General features: G+C 43.6%; 1 pseudogene; it reads left to right on the top strand.

Moving 5' to 3' along the window:
- Positions 1 to 720: 720 nt before the first annotated feature.
- Positions 721 to 1,349, top strand: LOC147453614 (protein ANTAGONIST OF LIKE HETEROCHROMATIN PROTEIN 1-like; annotated as a pseudogene).
- Positions 1,350 to 16,996: the final 15,647 nt, after the last annotated feature.

Genomic DNA, 16,996 nt, shown 5'->3' with positions numbered 1-16,996 from the left:
TGCCAAAGCTCACTGAAATCGGAGAAAGTGAGCAGGCGTGTGCTGGAGCAGCTGGCGACTAAGCCCGGGAGGACGTGACCTGCTCTGATACCAATTGTTGGAATTAGGGTTGCAGAGAAACACACACAGCTTGGAGAAGACGAAGGAAGCTCAAGGCACACAATAGAGAGTGTGTTACTTAGTGTGCAATGGAAAGATAGATAGCCCTAGAGTGATGGGCGTATATACAATGCACGGGGGAAAAAACCTCCTAAAGAGGGAAAAAATGCCCCGGCGGTCCTAGTGTGTTCACACACATCACTACCACATGTATATGGTAACAGAGCTATATATACCAACCCCTATGCTATATATAGCCAGACGTCCCCTCTATATATGTGCTTAGTGTGTGTTCACCACATACTTTGGGGCTTGCAGATGGTGGTGTCGTCTCTCTCTCTTCTCCTTCCTCTCGTGTCTCGTATCCAGCTCAACACTTCATGAGTGGGAGTCCTTGCATGGCATGCCACCATGTAGATTGTTGGCCGAGGAAGAGGAGATGGGGTTTGAGGAGTATTGAGGCCATATCTGCGTCTTCTCTGAGCTACAAGCTCTACTCAACTCCCCCCTAGGTATGAAGGTTCATTCAACGATGCACTATGTCAATGTAAACTAAAACCACAGTTGTCAATCAATTGGTGGAACCACTTTGTGTTCTATGCTTGTGTAGATGAGGTGTGGATGAAGAGCTATTGAGAGAGATTTTCAAGATTCCCATCGACCTTTTCACAAGCTTGACTGAATTGATTCACAAAAATGTGGAGCAAGGCAACATACCCACCAGATTTCGTAACTTGCCTGGCAGGATATTCACTGTAGAGAACAAGGTGGTAATTTCAGTGATGGTGCTTGCCTCTAGGAACACGCATTACCATGTGGCTAATGCTTTTGGTTGTGGAAGGTCTACTATCACCACATTCATCCACGAGTTTGTACACTCCCTGCTCCATAGAGGTGGACATCTTATCAAATGGCCAACTACAGAATTAGAGATGCAAAACATGAAGGATGGATTTAGAGCTTTGAGAAGATTACCCAAATGTTGCGGAGCCATACATTGCACCCACATCAACATGGATTTGCACAGGAATGAGCAGAGTGAACCATGGCGGGATTGCTACAGGAACTATAGCATGATTTTGTAGGGAATAGTAGACTCAAACACGCGCTTCATAGGTGTGAATATAGGATGGCCAGGGTCATGTAATGACAAGAGGGTTTTGTGCAATTGTGCGATGTATCGGCTTTGCCAAGGAGGAGACTGTTTGAGGGGTTCATCCTTTGAGTTTCAAGACTTGTCCTTTCCATGATATATTGTTGGTGAGAGAGGATATGTGTTGTTTCCGTGGCTCATGATTTCGTTTCATCGCCCAGAGCTGGTCAGCCAATGTCATTGAAACTACAATTTCATGCAGCCTTCTACACGAATAGTCGTTGAGCGTGTTCCTAATGAAATCTACCACTAGGAGCTTTTTTGGGTTTGGAGCTTGCTTTTTCTTGTGCCTTTCGTCCACTCTTGCAACCTTTCTGCAATTGTGCATTGGATGTAGGCTCCACTAAAATAGCAGGCCGGGAGACTTTAGTAGGCACATACGAATCAACGGCCATTTGCATGGAGGGTACAACATCATCGGCTAGTGATTCCTCAAGGCTCTGAGACTAAGATGCTCTGCCTTGCAAGTGTTGAACATCCACCAATTCATGTGATAGATGTAGTGCGCACATGGAACGAACAGTCGTGCGTTCGATGGCAGAGTGAACGCATCTACAGGTCGTCATTGTGCGCACATGAGCTGCTTTAGCCAACGATCGTTGCGAGCTGACGTATTGCTGATCTTGAATGTGCAGAGCAGACAGTAATCAGCGAGCTCCACGTAAGCTTGTCACAGCTTTTGCAGACCTTCAAGTGTTGCAGATTAGCTCCCGCCATGCGAATGCAGGCGACGGTTGCTGAACGGGATGGGGGGGGGGGGGGCTCCATTGCGGCCAGAGCGGTGGCTATTCGTTTCTGTACGTGCAGGCGCATGCTGGGCCTTGCTGAGCTGGAGTGCTCTTTTTCACCGAATGCTCTTCGTGAACGGCGCATGTGCGCACCATAAGAGCAAGTGGGTCTTGTGAAAAATTCCCCCTGAAATTAGAGGTCAGAAGAGTGGTATTGAATGGCATTGTTTGCCTTGCCCTTAATTTCGCAACGGCTGGATCAACAGAAGACGAACTATCCTCCAAGCCATCTTCGTGTGGTTGAGATAGTAGGTTCAAGTCCACAGGCAATGTATGATGCGGAGCCGATGCGGGCATTGCTCGTTGCACCATGGGCTGGCTATGCAGGTCTCTTAGTGCTGGGTCACGCCCGTGCTTGTGGAGGGAATGGGGCAAGGATGTAGACCAGGTCGCACCTTTGTGGTGAGTTTGTGGAATCGATTTTGCAGGAGTGGATGAAGGCTTGTGATTGGAAGGCTGCACCCTACGAAAGAGGAGATGAAAGGGCTTGCAAAAATATAGCTTATTACCTACCTTTTAGGAAGTGCTAGCAAGGTTATCTTTTGCATTCAACAATCTTGGAGTGTTCTTCTCTTTTACTGAAAATGGACCGTCGTCTCATCCCATTCCCCCAATCAACCCTCGGTGCGACTCTGCTCTTAGTGCATTGCCAGTTGGCCTATGCAATGTGGTGCATGCCAGTATGCTTACCCCCTTGGTTTTCAGGACGTGGTAGTGGGAATTCAAAAATCCCGACGCCTTTTCAGTGCGAGCAAGTAAGGGTGCATTCGCACGGGGTAAAGATGCCGTCATACTTTTGGGAATTTATTGCCAGCGAAAAAGCCTGCTGCAACTACGCCTATGTCGTGTAGCTCCAAAACGAAGTTAAGTTCTAACTCTGCCATTTTTGGCAGAGTTGGATTAGTGAAGGTAGCGTTGAGGTAATAGCAACAAAGCAGCTATCGTAAAATTAACCCATGCGCATCTGCCCTAATTGCCCACTACCCCCAGTGCGACTCAGCTCTAGGTAAGTGGTTGGTGACCTACTGAGAGCGGCAAGATACCATTACACCATGCGACCAGGTCCATATCCCTTGGTCCATAATGGGACATTCGGTGTTCAGCTCCCTTCAGGCCCAGGCAAGCGGTTTGATTTGCAGCGCCTGCTGGGGCGTAGCTGGTAGGCTAGCTAGTGGGTTTCTCTTTCTGTCAGTTTGATATGGATAATTTACTCTTGCTAGGCCTAATTTGGGTGTGGAGTGTCTCAATATCTTCTGCTGCTTGGAGTACCAGCGCCATGGCCGCTTGCCACGAAACCGAGAGGGCAGCTCTTGTGGAGTTCGTTGAGCGCAGCGGCTTCGTGGGTGCAGGCATGGATTATCAAGCCTCTACTTTCCGCCATGACCGATCCATTTGCGCATGTCAGTGGCCTGGCGTGGAATGTAACCACCATGGCTTCACTGTTTCTCTGGACCTTCGTTTTCTCCGGATATACCAGGTCTGGAGAAGTATGTCGCTGGCCTAGATTACGCCGCTGAGCTCAACATCAGCTCCCTTGCCTCTAGTGTGCCATGGCCTGTATCCTTTGCCAAGCTCCTCTTTCTCCAGGTATATATATATATATATATATAATGGCTGCAGTGTTCAACATCTTGGAGCCGTAGTGCCTAGCTTGTAGTGCCTAGCTTCTAGACGGTTTCTCAACAAAGTTGTATAGCTCTTTCCGTCTTTCCCAGCAAGTGGTGCATCAATTAGGTGGCCATGGTGATGTTCACGCGTGGCTCTTGCCCGATGGTACGCAGCCCTTGCCTGACCATGTAGCATGGCTAATATTTGGAAGGGATATGCACCTCTCCCTATGGGCCCTCTGGTGTGTTTATGAGTGCCCAAATGTGCCATGTATGTGCCCATTCAACCTGCACCCTAGCTATTTGTCCAAATTGATCCATCTAAATTACTCAGAAAAAATGGTTATAATATTGTGCTAGGTTCTCCGTGTAAATTTGCATCTATACAAACTCTTTATAGCTTTCATACTTCAACAAATGAACTATAATCACAAAACAAGCAATTGATACAAAGCAGTGTTGGTTCTTGTATGTATCTTTGTAGCTATTGGCTCACAAGTTTGGGGGTAAACTCTTTTGGGAAGCCATGATTTAGAAACACAAATACTTCCTCTCATTTTCCCCTTTTCTCACTCCCCCCCCCCCCCCCCTCCATTCCCATAAATATGATACCCCCTCCTTTATTTTTAAGCTTGGGAGATAAATTATTGGGGACCTACCTCTAATTTATATGTTTATGTCACTTGTAAAAAAACCCCTCTCTCCTACACTTACGTGGTGCAGTAAGTTTTACATGGTAAATCCCCTGGGACACGGGAGTAGGGCATGGATTCATTCCACTCACATAAGGCCATAGCTCTTGGTGAATGAGCAACATATGCGTGCATAAAAACCATGTACGGTAATTGGTGTTTGTGAGATGGTCTATTTTATGTGAGGTGTAATCTTCACCTACGGATGTAGGCATGATGTGATGTATGTGTTAAGTGTCGCCTAATGACGAATAGCCTTAAAAGTAGGCAGGTTTGCCCCTTGGATAGCCTTCAAGTGTGGCAATTCAAAGTATGGGCATTGTGCAAGTGCAAAATTTAACTTTAGTGAAGTAATTGAATCATGTAAGGAAGAGTTGAAAAGTTAGATTAGGTGAATAGATTGCTCTATTGAAGCCAAATTGTTATTGCTTAAAAAAGGGAGAGTTACGGTGCCGCTGAGGATGATAACATGCATGTGAAGCAATCAACGTGGGAATCGTCACCAACAAGGAGCCATTTACTGATTGATGAAAGATAGCACTGAGTATTTGTGTGTACACAAAGAAGAGGTGAAGAAAGAGGCATTGATTGTGAGCAGAAGCAAGATGGTGGGTGCATCAAGCTACGAGGAAGGAGGCAAATGATACAATGATGATAGTTAGTAAAGGGTGTTATACACACATACATAGAGAGATATGGCGTTGCCCACGCGCGTGTGCATCCACACACACACACACACACACAAACACACAAACACACACACACACACACACACATATATATATACACACACACACACACACACACACAGAGAGAGAGAGAGAGAGAGAGAGAGAGAGAGATGATTGAACTCTTATTATTAATGTGTCTTTGTGCTACATTTATAGTCAAGGGCGGCAACATCATTTCTCAGTTGCCCCCTAATAAAACTTAAATTTTATTTCCAACATTGCACCACATAAGACAAAGTGCAAGCCTCAAACTAAAGGTGCTATTGGGGAGCTTCAACAACTATGGCATAATTACAAAAGGATGTGCCTAGTACTACTAATCTTGCTCACTCCATCCTATTGATAACTGAGCCTCGCATGACACAACCTTATATTATTCCTAGATTTTCTAGATTTTGCTTCGAAGAACTTCCATACAAGAAAAATTGAATGGAGATAGTAGCCACTATAGTCAAATATTTTTAGAAATGAGTGGATCCGCCCACCACCTATAGTAGCAAAAACAAATGATTTGAAATCGCCAACATATGAGCTGCAATGGTCTCATATGCAGAGTTTTGTTTGTCACATGAAATTTGTTGCTCTCATGTGATCAATTTCCAAGCTAGCCAAAGGGACTAAGACATAAGAGGGGAGACAAAGAAATACAAAGCGCCAAGCATACATAATGTTGCTATCAAAGGTGTACAAATAAACTTTGCAGCGGGAAACACGGCTCGGGAAACATTTTTTGTGGACCTGGCTTTGGAACCTTTTCACATGCATATGAGCAAGTTAATTCTAAATTTGAGAGGAACAATCACACTATAAATTTCATATTATAACTAATAACTAAAAATTCCATAATTTGAACCAGCTTGAGAACCTTCTTGCCCAAATTTGAGCCGATCATTTTTCATTTTGAACATGCTTTGGATAAAGCGAACCTATCTTAGCCCTGGTAGTGGTGGGAAGTGGAGAAGTACAAATAGGATGAGTGGTGGAGAGGTTAGTGTATTTAGTGAGTTGAGTGAAAACCACCTAGGTGATGTCAATCATCCATTACCAACATAGTTTCCTCAATTACATTGTGTTGTTCTATCTAAACATAGCAAAGTTTCAATATTTAGGTGATTATATGTGAATAGGTTTGCCATATACAATTGACACTCTTAAAATTCAAGGCTTTTTGAATTGCTATTTGAAGTTACATACCTATAAGATCTCTCAATGTAGACGGCTGGATAGTCACTATGTGGGAATTTCTTCTTAGAAGATGGGCAGCGAATTACTTAGTAATTACTACAGTAAACCCGAAGTGTATAAATAGGGCCCATTACATTATTATCGGGTTGGCAATTGTTATCACTTGTATTAGCGCTTTGGTTATAATTGTACTTGAGCATCATTGGCAGTATTGTCGGCTGTACTTTCTCTCTGTAATCATATTCGCTGTAATCTTGATCTGTAATCCCAATCATGGCATATATTTCAGTTATACTTACTTCTCGTCCAGTCTTCTGAATCTGAATCTGAACTTTATTCCAGTCCATAAGTCTGATTCTTATTTCAGTATCCACATTTCAGTCTAGTCTCTGATTTCTGTCCAGTCTGTTGTCTGAAATCTTCCCACACTAGTAGCTAAAATATTTCAACGTTGGAATTAGTTGTCTCAAGAGATCATCCCCAATTCCATTTCGACGATCACGGTGGCTCTAGCTGAAGCTTGTTAACTGAAAGACTCTTCTCCCAGTTGAAGTTTTCAACAATGGCACCCAAATCCAATCGCAGCCGAAAATCTACCATTCGTGTGGACCCCATTACTGAGGAGTCAGGAAGAGAGTCTGACCCCAAGCAAGAGAAAATGACTGATACTGAGGCTCAGGAGGAGCATAGTCAGGCTGATGAGGCGCAGGACTCACAGCACTCCAGTCATTCTGGACGTCGACGGGCAGAACAGGAAGCACGAAAGGCAAAGAGTTCCAAGAGTTCTCAGTCTCGCCAGAGAGATGAGCATACCAAGGGCAGAAAGGGAAGTCACCGTACTTCTAGAAGACAAAACAGGGAAGACACTGATACTGAGACAAAATTCTGCCTAATTAATTATCTAGATTAATTTTTTGAGATTTTTCTAATTATCACCGGTCTCTTAACATCTAATTAACCACTGATAAATATATCACAGCAATTGAGATCAATTTACTAATTTTCCCTATTTAAATTTCTCAAAAAATATAGTAATTCTCCCTAATTAATTATCTAAATTAATTATCTGAGCTTCTCCTAATTATCACCGGTTTTTTAACACCTAATTAACCATTGATAAATATATCACAGCAATTGAAGTCAATTTACTAATTTCCCCTATTTAAATTTCTCAAAAAACAAAGTAATTCTGCATAATCAATTAGCTAGATAAACTATCTCAGCTTCTCCTAATTATCATGGGTTTCGTAACACTTAATCAACCACTGAAAAAATATATCACAGCAATTGAGACCAGTTTACTAATTTCCCCTATATAAATTTCTCAAAAAACAGAGTAATTCTGCCTAATTAATTAGCTGGATTGATTATCTGAGCTTCTTCTAATTATCACAGGTTTCTTAACACCTAATTAACAACTGATAAATATATCACTGTTAACCCTCACGGCACACGGACACCCTATCGCCTACGATGGACATGTATTATGTATTAAATAGAGTCAGGTACCGGGCTTGTCGGTCCAATAGGAAAAGGGTAAGAGTGATCGCCGATGAGAGGCGCACTTTAACTTGGACATTCAAGGGATTAGTTGGTTAAGCATGGGCGCCCAAGTGTGAATGGGGTGAGCTCCTATAAAAGCCAACTAAACCTAATTTTTACTCATTCTCTCATTTGTGCAATTGAAGAGTGCTCTTGCTCCATCTCCATCTTCTTCTTCTTCACCTCCTTGTGTGTGTGTGTGTGAGAGAGAGAGAGAGGGAGAGTGTGTGTGCGATCGAGCATTATGAAGGCACGACGGCAGCAAAGCGGTTGAGCGCGGCACGACTGCAGCTTCTTCTTCATCGCGGCGAGGAATCCACCACGAAGGCGAGCGTAGAGCGGTGAGTGACACACCCTTTGTTTTCTTGAGCTTGCTAGTTTAGGCTTGTTGTGTGCTTGGAGCCGTTTGTGGCTCGCACACGGTGTATTGGCAAGTCCCTTGCTTCGACAGTGCGGCAAGGAGCACACATTTTTGGCGCCGCTGCCGGGGATATGCCCTACACTAAGTTCGGTTAGCACTTTACGCTTCCTTGTGGTGCAATTTCTATCATAGGAAAGGCAGGGAAGGAGTGTGTGGAGATTTCTGTTTTTTTTGCGTTTTCTGCATTTGCTGTCAAGTTTCAATTTCTGCTATTGTCTGCGTTTTTTCGATTTCCGCAATTTTTGCATTTTCAAGTTCGGCGTTTTCAATTTCTGCAATTTTCTGCATTTCTGCGTTTTTTCAATTTTCTGCAATTTCTGCATTTTCAAGTTTGGCGTTTTCAATTTCTGTAATTTTCTGTATTTCTGCGGTTTTTCAATTTTCTGCATTTCTGCAATTTCAATTTCTCAATTTCTGCATATCTGCGTTTTTTCAATTTCTGCGTTTTCTGAAATTTCTGCATATCTGTGTTTTTTGCAATTTCTGCATATCTGCGTTTTCAATTTCTGTATTTTCTGCATTATAAAAATAATAATAATAATAATAATTCTGAAAAAAAAAAAAAAACGGAAATTAAAAACGCGAGTGAGCGGGCGGCGAAATTTTTCGAAAATAAAAAACGTGACTCTTAAAACGGACGGGTTGGTTTGTATAAAAGATAGATCGGGATCGGGATCATTTCCCCAAGCCCAAGCCCAAGCCCAAGCCCAAGCCCAGGCCCCAGTCCTCAGTCTTATGATATATACTAGACTCACTCTTATATATATACCCTACTCCCTCAAGAGAGAATGAGAGCATGTGGGACAAGTCCTCCACTCTCCTCCTTTCTCTTCCCACTTGCACCCTTAGACTTTCTAGTTTGGGCCTAGTTCCCTACTGGAAATTGACAGTTTTAGGGATTCCGAGGGCATAGAGTGACAAAACGGAGGGCTGTAAAGCACGGCACGACCCTCTGACCGATACGCTCGTTTCGAGCTATCACACGGTCCATTCCACGACACGCTCTAAAAGTCTAGCAAAAAAACAAACAAAAAACACGCTAAAAACTAGTCACAAGGCCTCCTAGAGCAGCTTTTTGACACCTTAGGGTATCAAAAGCACATGCACTTACGCTCTGGGCGGGTGCTAGAACACGAGCATATTGAGGGTGCCTCTGTTCATACGGACACCCATTACCCATCCACGATAGGCTCTAGACCCTCAACGGGGACACAAGGTAGCACCACCCAAGACCCTAAAATAGCCGCTAGTGATTCCTCCTCCGACTCAGAAATCATGGAAGCATACCCTACCCAAAACACTGAAAGAGAAGTCCATGCACCTCCCGAAGCTCCACAGCCTAGTACTAGTATGTTTAGCCGTTTCATGGAAACATTAGGTAGAGCTACTCGCTCGGAACCTGATGCAAATGAAGCACACGAAGGGGGTGGAGAAGTGGACTCTCCTTTCACATCGCACGTGGACCCCACACCCCCAAAGAGTGTCCATGTGGATATCCTACCAACTTCTTACCAAGAAGGCCCTGTTGAGCTGCCTCCTTCAGAAGTTCCCTCTAGAGTACCGTTGGTGACAAGTAAAACCACGGGGAGCAACATTGCTTCTACCTCACAAGAAACCATTAACACGTCGACTCTAGAAGGATTGTTCATTAATGATCATTGGACATACGACCTCCACACTGAGGTGTTGACGGATCTACACTGTGGCCACGCCTACCATGTAGGATGGATAGAGATTGTACAATCCACCTCTAGTGCCACGAGCATCGAAGATCAACAAAAAATGATCTGTAATGTTATCCATGGCATTATTCAATCAGAAAGGCAAAACTGAGGGGTAAATATACTCTCAACTGGCCCCATGAGATTTCTGGATACGAGCAAGGCTCAACAGCCTACTCTATCACAAATGGAGACTCCTCTAATGAGCCCCATGGACCCATCTTACGTCATTTCACCTGGGGTCTCTATGCAATCTGAGCCTCCGAGCGACAACTTTAGCTTCCCTAACTTGGCTCAACCCTCTATCAAGGAAAACACAGTGCTCACTCCAGGGATAAGCCTGACAGAGAATGTACCGATGACATCTACGGTTAGCGCAGTGCCACTACCTAGTGTCGTAGTACCTAATATGGGGCCTCGACCGTATGTGCCTCTAGCCCCTTATGCACACATGGCCCCCACACCTCCAATTGTACCACTTGCTTATGCTCCTCGAGTGCCGCTCCCTAGCTCTTATCCGAGTTGACCTATGCCCGGTTATGTTCCATATCTTGCATCATCCACACATATGCCAAGACCGGCACCCGTCCCTCTCCCACATATGATTCCAAGAGTACCTCCACCGGCCCTGCCTCCTCACATAGGTGACTTGGCAGCGTTTGCTCAAACCATAGGTCGATCTATCGCGGAAAATATGCGTCATGCATCTGATAGAGAGCCTAGAAGTAAGGCAGTACAAATTGCCAAACTCACGCAAAAATTCAATGCGGACGAAGATGCTAGAAAACACATTGAAGTGTTTGAACAAGTATGTGATTCCTTAGGGGAACGCAACGAACTACATAAGTGCAATGCCTTAAGCTTGACCTTAAGTGGGAAGGCTGGAGATTGGTATAGGACCCTAAGGGTGGACGAGAAAACAATCTACCCTACCCTTCGAAGGTTGTTTCTAAAGGAGTACATACGAGAAGGTGTGCTTTGGGGTGTAGCATCTCAGCTACAGAAGGCCGAACGTAAGGAAGGAGAGTCAGTAAGGGACTTCATTAGTCGTCTAAAGCACTTAAACTCTCGCTGCCCTGTAAATGAGCGCTTCAACAATAACCAACTGCTTGATCGATTCATTCGAGGGTTGAGGAATGAAGGAATCTATAATGGACTAGTGATTAGAGGTATCACAACCTGGGAAGATGTCACTGCCAATGCAATCCAATTAGAGGACAACTTGATGATAGCAGGCATGAGGGTGTCTACTGACACGAGATCCACTAGCTCACAAGCCATTGAGTATGAACCCATGACTGCAAAGCCCATTGCCAATGAGCCAAAGGTATTTGAGACATTCTTGATAGACCTCACCAAGGCAATCCAAGCTTCTCTTAAGGATAATCGACCCCCTCAAAATAGTCACATGTATCCAAGAAGGGAGCAACAATGGTGTTCCATTTGCTTAGGTCCACATAGCACTAGTGAGTGCCCTACGTTTAGAGTAAAATTTAATGGAACTTGCAACGCATGTGGTAGGTATGGTCACCAAGCTAAGGATTGTTTAATGATCAAACGTATGATGGCAAATAGACCACCTGTAGCCTGGACGGATGCGCCTCGAGCTCCTGTATTGATGCCTACTCCACCTGTTGAGCAACTACCGCAACACATGGTCCCTAGATCTCAAAATGTTGTACAAGCTACACCGCTACCACCTCCTATGCTAGGACCGCAACCCCCGCATCCAAGAGTCGCCCCTATGAACCAAGTGGGTTGCGAGCCATCAAATACTTATCCAGATGGCTGTGAGGAGGAAATAGACACTAGTATTGCCTACGGACTTGATACATTGGAAGAGTGTCCTATATACTACATGGAAGATTGTTGGGGGCAAGTCAAGCCGGTTTATCAAGCTGCTGCTCTCGCATCCAGAGGTCAAAATATCAACACCCAGGCTAGGAGGCCACCTCTTCAATGCTACGAGTGTGGTGGACCACATCGAGTAGCGGAGTGCCCTATTAGGCTGCAAAAGAATGTTGCACAGATGCAAGTGAATCAAGGGAGCACGTCTGCAATGCCAATACTCACATGTAATCGTTGTGGCATAGATCACTTGATTGCCCAATGCCCCTATAACCCAAATGCGCCTAAAATCACACCCCTGAATTTGGTCGAAATTGCTAGTGTGACATCGCCAATGCCACCCATCGCACCCGCTTATGCGATTACACGGTCCATGCTTCAAGGGCCAGGACATATCCTCGAAGAGAGAGATACCGCGTCAGTTATCCAAGCAAAGAAAAACAAGACACGAAGGAAGAAGTCGCAGAATACGGAAAATTCAAAGCCAAGTTCCAAAACAAACATAGGAACAGGAGATGACCCCGTGTATATGAATGACCTCGAGGATGATTCAGATTCAATCGAGACAATGGAGACTAGAACCAATACCACAAAGGGAAAGACCGACAAAGAAAACCGTAACATGGAACCAAATGAAAACCGAATAAGAGAAAATCATAAAGAGCCTCTGAAAACACCACAAGTGTTTCCAAATCCAATCCAAGACCCCCAAGATAAACCGCAGGGGCAAAAAGGGAAGAATCATAAAAAGAAGATTGGGACGTACCCGAACCCAGTAGACGAGATTGAGCAGGTGAAACATCTAAGAGGTTTAGTGGAGGAGACTCAAAGGAAACTAGAACCAGAACCCATGCATGTCAAAATTCATGACACAGTGTTTCCCACGCAAGTTCATCCACCCCACATGAACCATAGACCGTTAGCCATATCTAGTATCATCCAAGAAGGGAGTGAGGACGGGACATCAGAAAGTGAGCATACACCCTTCTTGTTGGAAAGGATGTTTAACGAAGGAATACCTGATCCCATTGAGGAATATGAGATTCCATCCTCACCAGTTCCTAGTCAAGGACCTACACCTTGCAAAACGCCAATGAATGTTGCCAAACTAGTGGACTTCATGTCTTCTGAGGTCCGAACCACGATCATAGCAAAGCTGTATGGAGATCCTGAGTTATTCCTTGCACTTCGAGCATTCCTTAACGGAGAGCTACGAACGGGATTACCACAGTTTGCGCAACCAAATAGGCCTGACTTGATTATGATTGATGAGGAAAATCATGTGCAATCACTTGACTTAGATGGACACGAGTCTGTGATCGAGGTACCCATTAACGAATTAGGGCAGTATTTTGAAGGCGATGAGTCTAATGCGACCCTACCCATCACTACCAAGGGATTAACTATAAAGGGAATTCTTGATGGTGGTGCGGGAGTTAGCATCGTTACGAAAGATTGTTGGGAATCCATGGGAAAACCCCGCCTCAGTGTTACTAACATTGTGGTAAAGATGGCAAATGGTACCATAGCCAAACCTATGGGGATGCTCAAGGATCTTAAGATCAAAGTTCTAGGACACAAGGTACGACATACGTTCATTGTAATGGATTTCTCTAAACACCTTATGTCATATGAAATGATTTTAGGACGACCATTCATGAGGGAAGCACAAATGGTTCACAATTGGTCTAAAAATCATGTCTATTTGCAATTCCAAGACTCTGTCCTTAGAGTGGATTTGGTGACTGGTAAGGTACACCCCTTAGGGAGTAAAACCATTATTGATCATCGCTCTGACACCACAGTTCACTCGGCCCCACTACAATATTGTTACACTTGTAAGAAGGATACAGACATTGGCCAAGATTCTCCTTATATGGATATCTTACCTGGGATGACTGAGTCGGACAATGTGGATTGGGTCCACCTAGCATCAACCATAGACACTTGGGGAAATAGGGGGACGACCTGGGTAACACCTGAGGGGGATGAAATTCCTATACCCTTAAATATGCTACAAGCAGTGCATATCGCTTCCGACAAGACTCATCCTAATGTAACGAAGAAAACATACAAGTGGGTCCCTAAAGCTTCCTTAGTGACCATACCTAGTGCTAAAAAACGGAAACCTAGTAAGAACCGTACCACTCACTCCAAGAAATGTAAAGAAACGCTGCGTTGGATTCCTAAACGACTATTGGAAGCCCAAGGATACTATGAAGGAAATGATTAAATCTGGGTGCCCAAACGTAAAGTGTACTCTTACCTGTCACCTGGCCCATGTAAACCCAATCCTGTGGCTCCAAAACAAATTGAAAATCGCGGAAAGGAAAAAATCATGGAATGTTACACACCCGTTCTAGAGCTAGTTTGGGTACCAAAGAAAGAACGATTTGTTCCACCTAGCTCAGGAAGGGGGGAGTCCCATGAAGATTCTAGCTCCTCATGTAATACATCCATAGAGGTAAAAGCTTCTACACAGCCTCCATCTATAGTAGTGGACCTCCATGAAGCTACAAAAGAATCCACACCTCCCAGTGTTCAAGAATCACCTAATGAACCACTTCAAGTTCGATCCTGGGAGAGTACCTTACCACCGTTGCAACTTGCCGAGGCACCTAGGGTAATAACAAACTACTGGCAAAAATCCTCACCTATTACCAACTGGAACAATTGGTTTCAAAGGGTGACAAGCTCATTTCAAACGGTATGATCTACCCAAGGAAGGGGGGAGTGTTTGTGGACATCCATCATTCATTTGTTTTCCTCTCAATCTTTTTCCCTGACCTCTTAATCTCCGATCTTAGGGAATGTACATATAAAGCTTTATACTCACAAAAAAGAAAAAAATAAAGAGCAAGAGCAATTAGCAAACGAGTATGCACATTAAAGTCAAAACATTGACTCAGACCTATACATGTCACATCTGGTACAGTGAAACAGAAACCTATGCCATAAAACACCTTCGATCCTCATCACTTGAGTGATGGAGGGTAGGTAAGATTAGTACGATAGGAGTGTTTCTGTTTTAGAGTTGAGTGATTAGCAAAGTTCTCTTTTCCCACTGATGTGCCTCCTGGAGGTATTCCTTTTGTTTCCTAGTGTGTACAGGAGCGTGTTGCTATTGATAGGATTTGGACGTTCATGGAACCTTTCTCTCGTTCACACTTCAAATCAAGCGCGACCATCGACACAAACAGGTGCTTTGATTGTGATTGGTAGCATAATATTCAGCGCATTTGCTTACTATCAAACATTTAATTCAATGTAATGTTTTGTCATAATCAGTTGTTTAGGTGTAAAAATCAAGCAGTCCGACTAAGCTAGTTTGACCAAGCTAGGTATTAGAAATCTTCTCTTAATACCATGGGGAATGCCTTCCTAATAATCAATGGTTACTTAGGTTCTTAATCCGATTTAGGCAGCATTGTGTGAAATGTACTAGGGCTTTCTAGTGGGCTTAACCCTATTGACCTTTAGCTTAAGTATTATAAAGGGAGTTTACTAATGTGATGAGCCTGGGGAGGGTAACAGTGTTATATGACCCCCCAAAGTTACAAAATTAAAATGTTGAAAATGAACGAAAAAAAAATCAAAGTGCCACAATGTAAAATTTTAAGCTGGAAGAGAAATCCCTGCTTGATTTGGTACTTCACTCACATGTATTGCCTATGGTACTAGAGCCCTAGAGGTTCCCAGTGCGGGCGCTTTTCCTTGAAAAGCAAAAAACCCAAGGCATACAAAATAAGCACCCACTTCATAATTGAATCACTATGAAAAGACTTTGGGGGGTCAAAGAAAAAGTAATCAGTCAGGCGATGATTTCATGAGAAATTCCTTTTATGGTAGCTTAACTACAAAGTCTTCTAGATATAGCCTCTAGTCAGCCCTCGAACATCAATACTTGGCTCTCGCGATTAAACAACTTAATTGACCACAGAAAATTAAGAAGCTTACCCATGGTATTAATATTCGATCTCTAGTGCCTTTCGACCGTCAAATTAGCGACCCCAGACTTGTTTAATTTTTTGCCTTTACATCTGTTTATGCATTTGATTACATTGCAATTTAATGTTCATTGCTAACAAATTGTTTGAAATTCTTTGACCAATCAATTTTTCTACCTAAAACTGCATATGCTTTTTAAGAGAATGCCATTACTGTGCCAATGTTGTTTGATTTTGCAGTGACTGAAGAAGGCTAAGGACATTCATCTCAAATGCTCTTCCACCTCGACGAACCAGCTTCAACTCAATAGCTTCCGAGGACGGAATCTACATCAGGAAGGGGGGCATGTTAACCCTCACGGCACACGGACACCCTATCGCCTACGATGGACATGTATTATGTATTAAATAGAGTCAGGTACCGGGCTTGTCGGTCCAATAGGAAAAGGGTAAGAGTGATCGCCGATGAGAGGTGCACTTTAACTTGGACATTCAAGGGATTAGTTGGTTAAGCATGGGCGCCCAAGTGTGAATGGGGTGAGCTCCTATAAAAGCCAACTAAACCTAATTTTTACTCATTCTCTCATTTGTGCAATTGAAGAGTGCTCTTGCTCCATCTCCATCTTCTTCTTCTTCACCTCCTTGTGTGTGTGTGTGTGAGAGAGAGAGAGAGAGAGGGAGAGTGTGTGTGCGATCGAGCATTACGAAGGCATGACGGCGGCGAAGCGGTTGAGCGCTGCACGACTGCAGCTTCTTCTTCATCGCGGCGAGGAATCCACCACGAAGGCGAGCGTAGAGCGGTGAGTGACACACCCTTTGTTTTCTTGAGCTTGCTAGTTTAGGCTTGTTGTGTGCTTGGAGCCGTTTGTGGCTCGCACACGGTGTATTGGCAAGTCCCTTGCTTTGACAATGCGGCAAGGAGCGCACAATCACAGCAATTGAAATCAATTTACTAATTTCCCCTATTTAAATTGCTCAAAAAACATAGTAATTCTGCCTGATTCATTAGGAAAATTTCTCAAAAAATTATAGGATAAATTTTCTAGCTTAATGATTGTCTAATGCAACTTTGATAATTACCTCAACTTAATCTAAGCTTTAAATAATATATTTATCCTTAATTCATGGTTAATTTGGCTAATTTCAGTCCTAATATGATAGGATAATCAATTAGCTTAATATTACTAAGCTTAATTACAATAATCAATAGAGGTTAATTAATTAAGAGAGGTTTTATGAGTATAAATAGGCCTAATCTTTGA

The sequence above is a fragment of the Adiantum capillus-veneris genome, chromosome 7, assembly GCF_014529385.1.
Source record: "Adiantum capillus-veneris isolate H3 chromosome 7, ASM1452938v2, whole genome shotgun sequence".
NCBI classification, from domain to species: domain Eukaryota; kingdom Viridiplantae; phylum Streptophyta; class Polypodiopsida; order Polypodiales; family Pteridaceae; genus Adiantum; species Adiantum capillus-veneris.
This window is presented reverse-complemented; position numbering and strand designations above follow the sequence as displayed.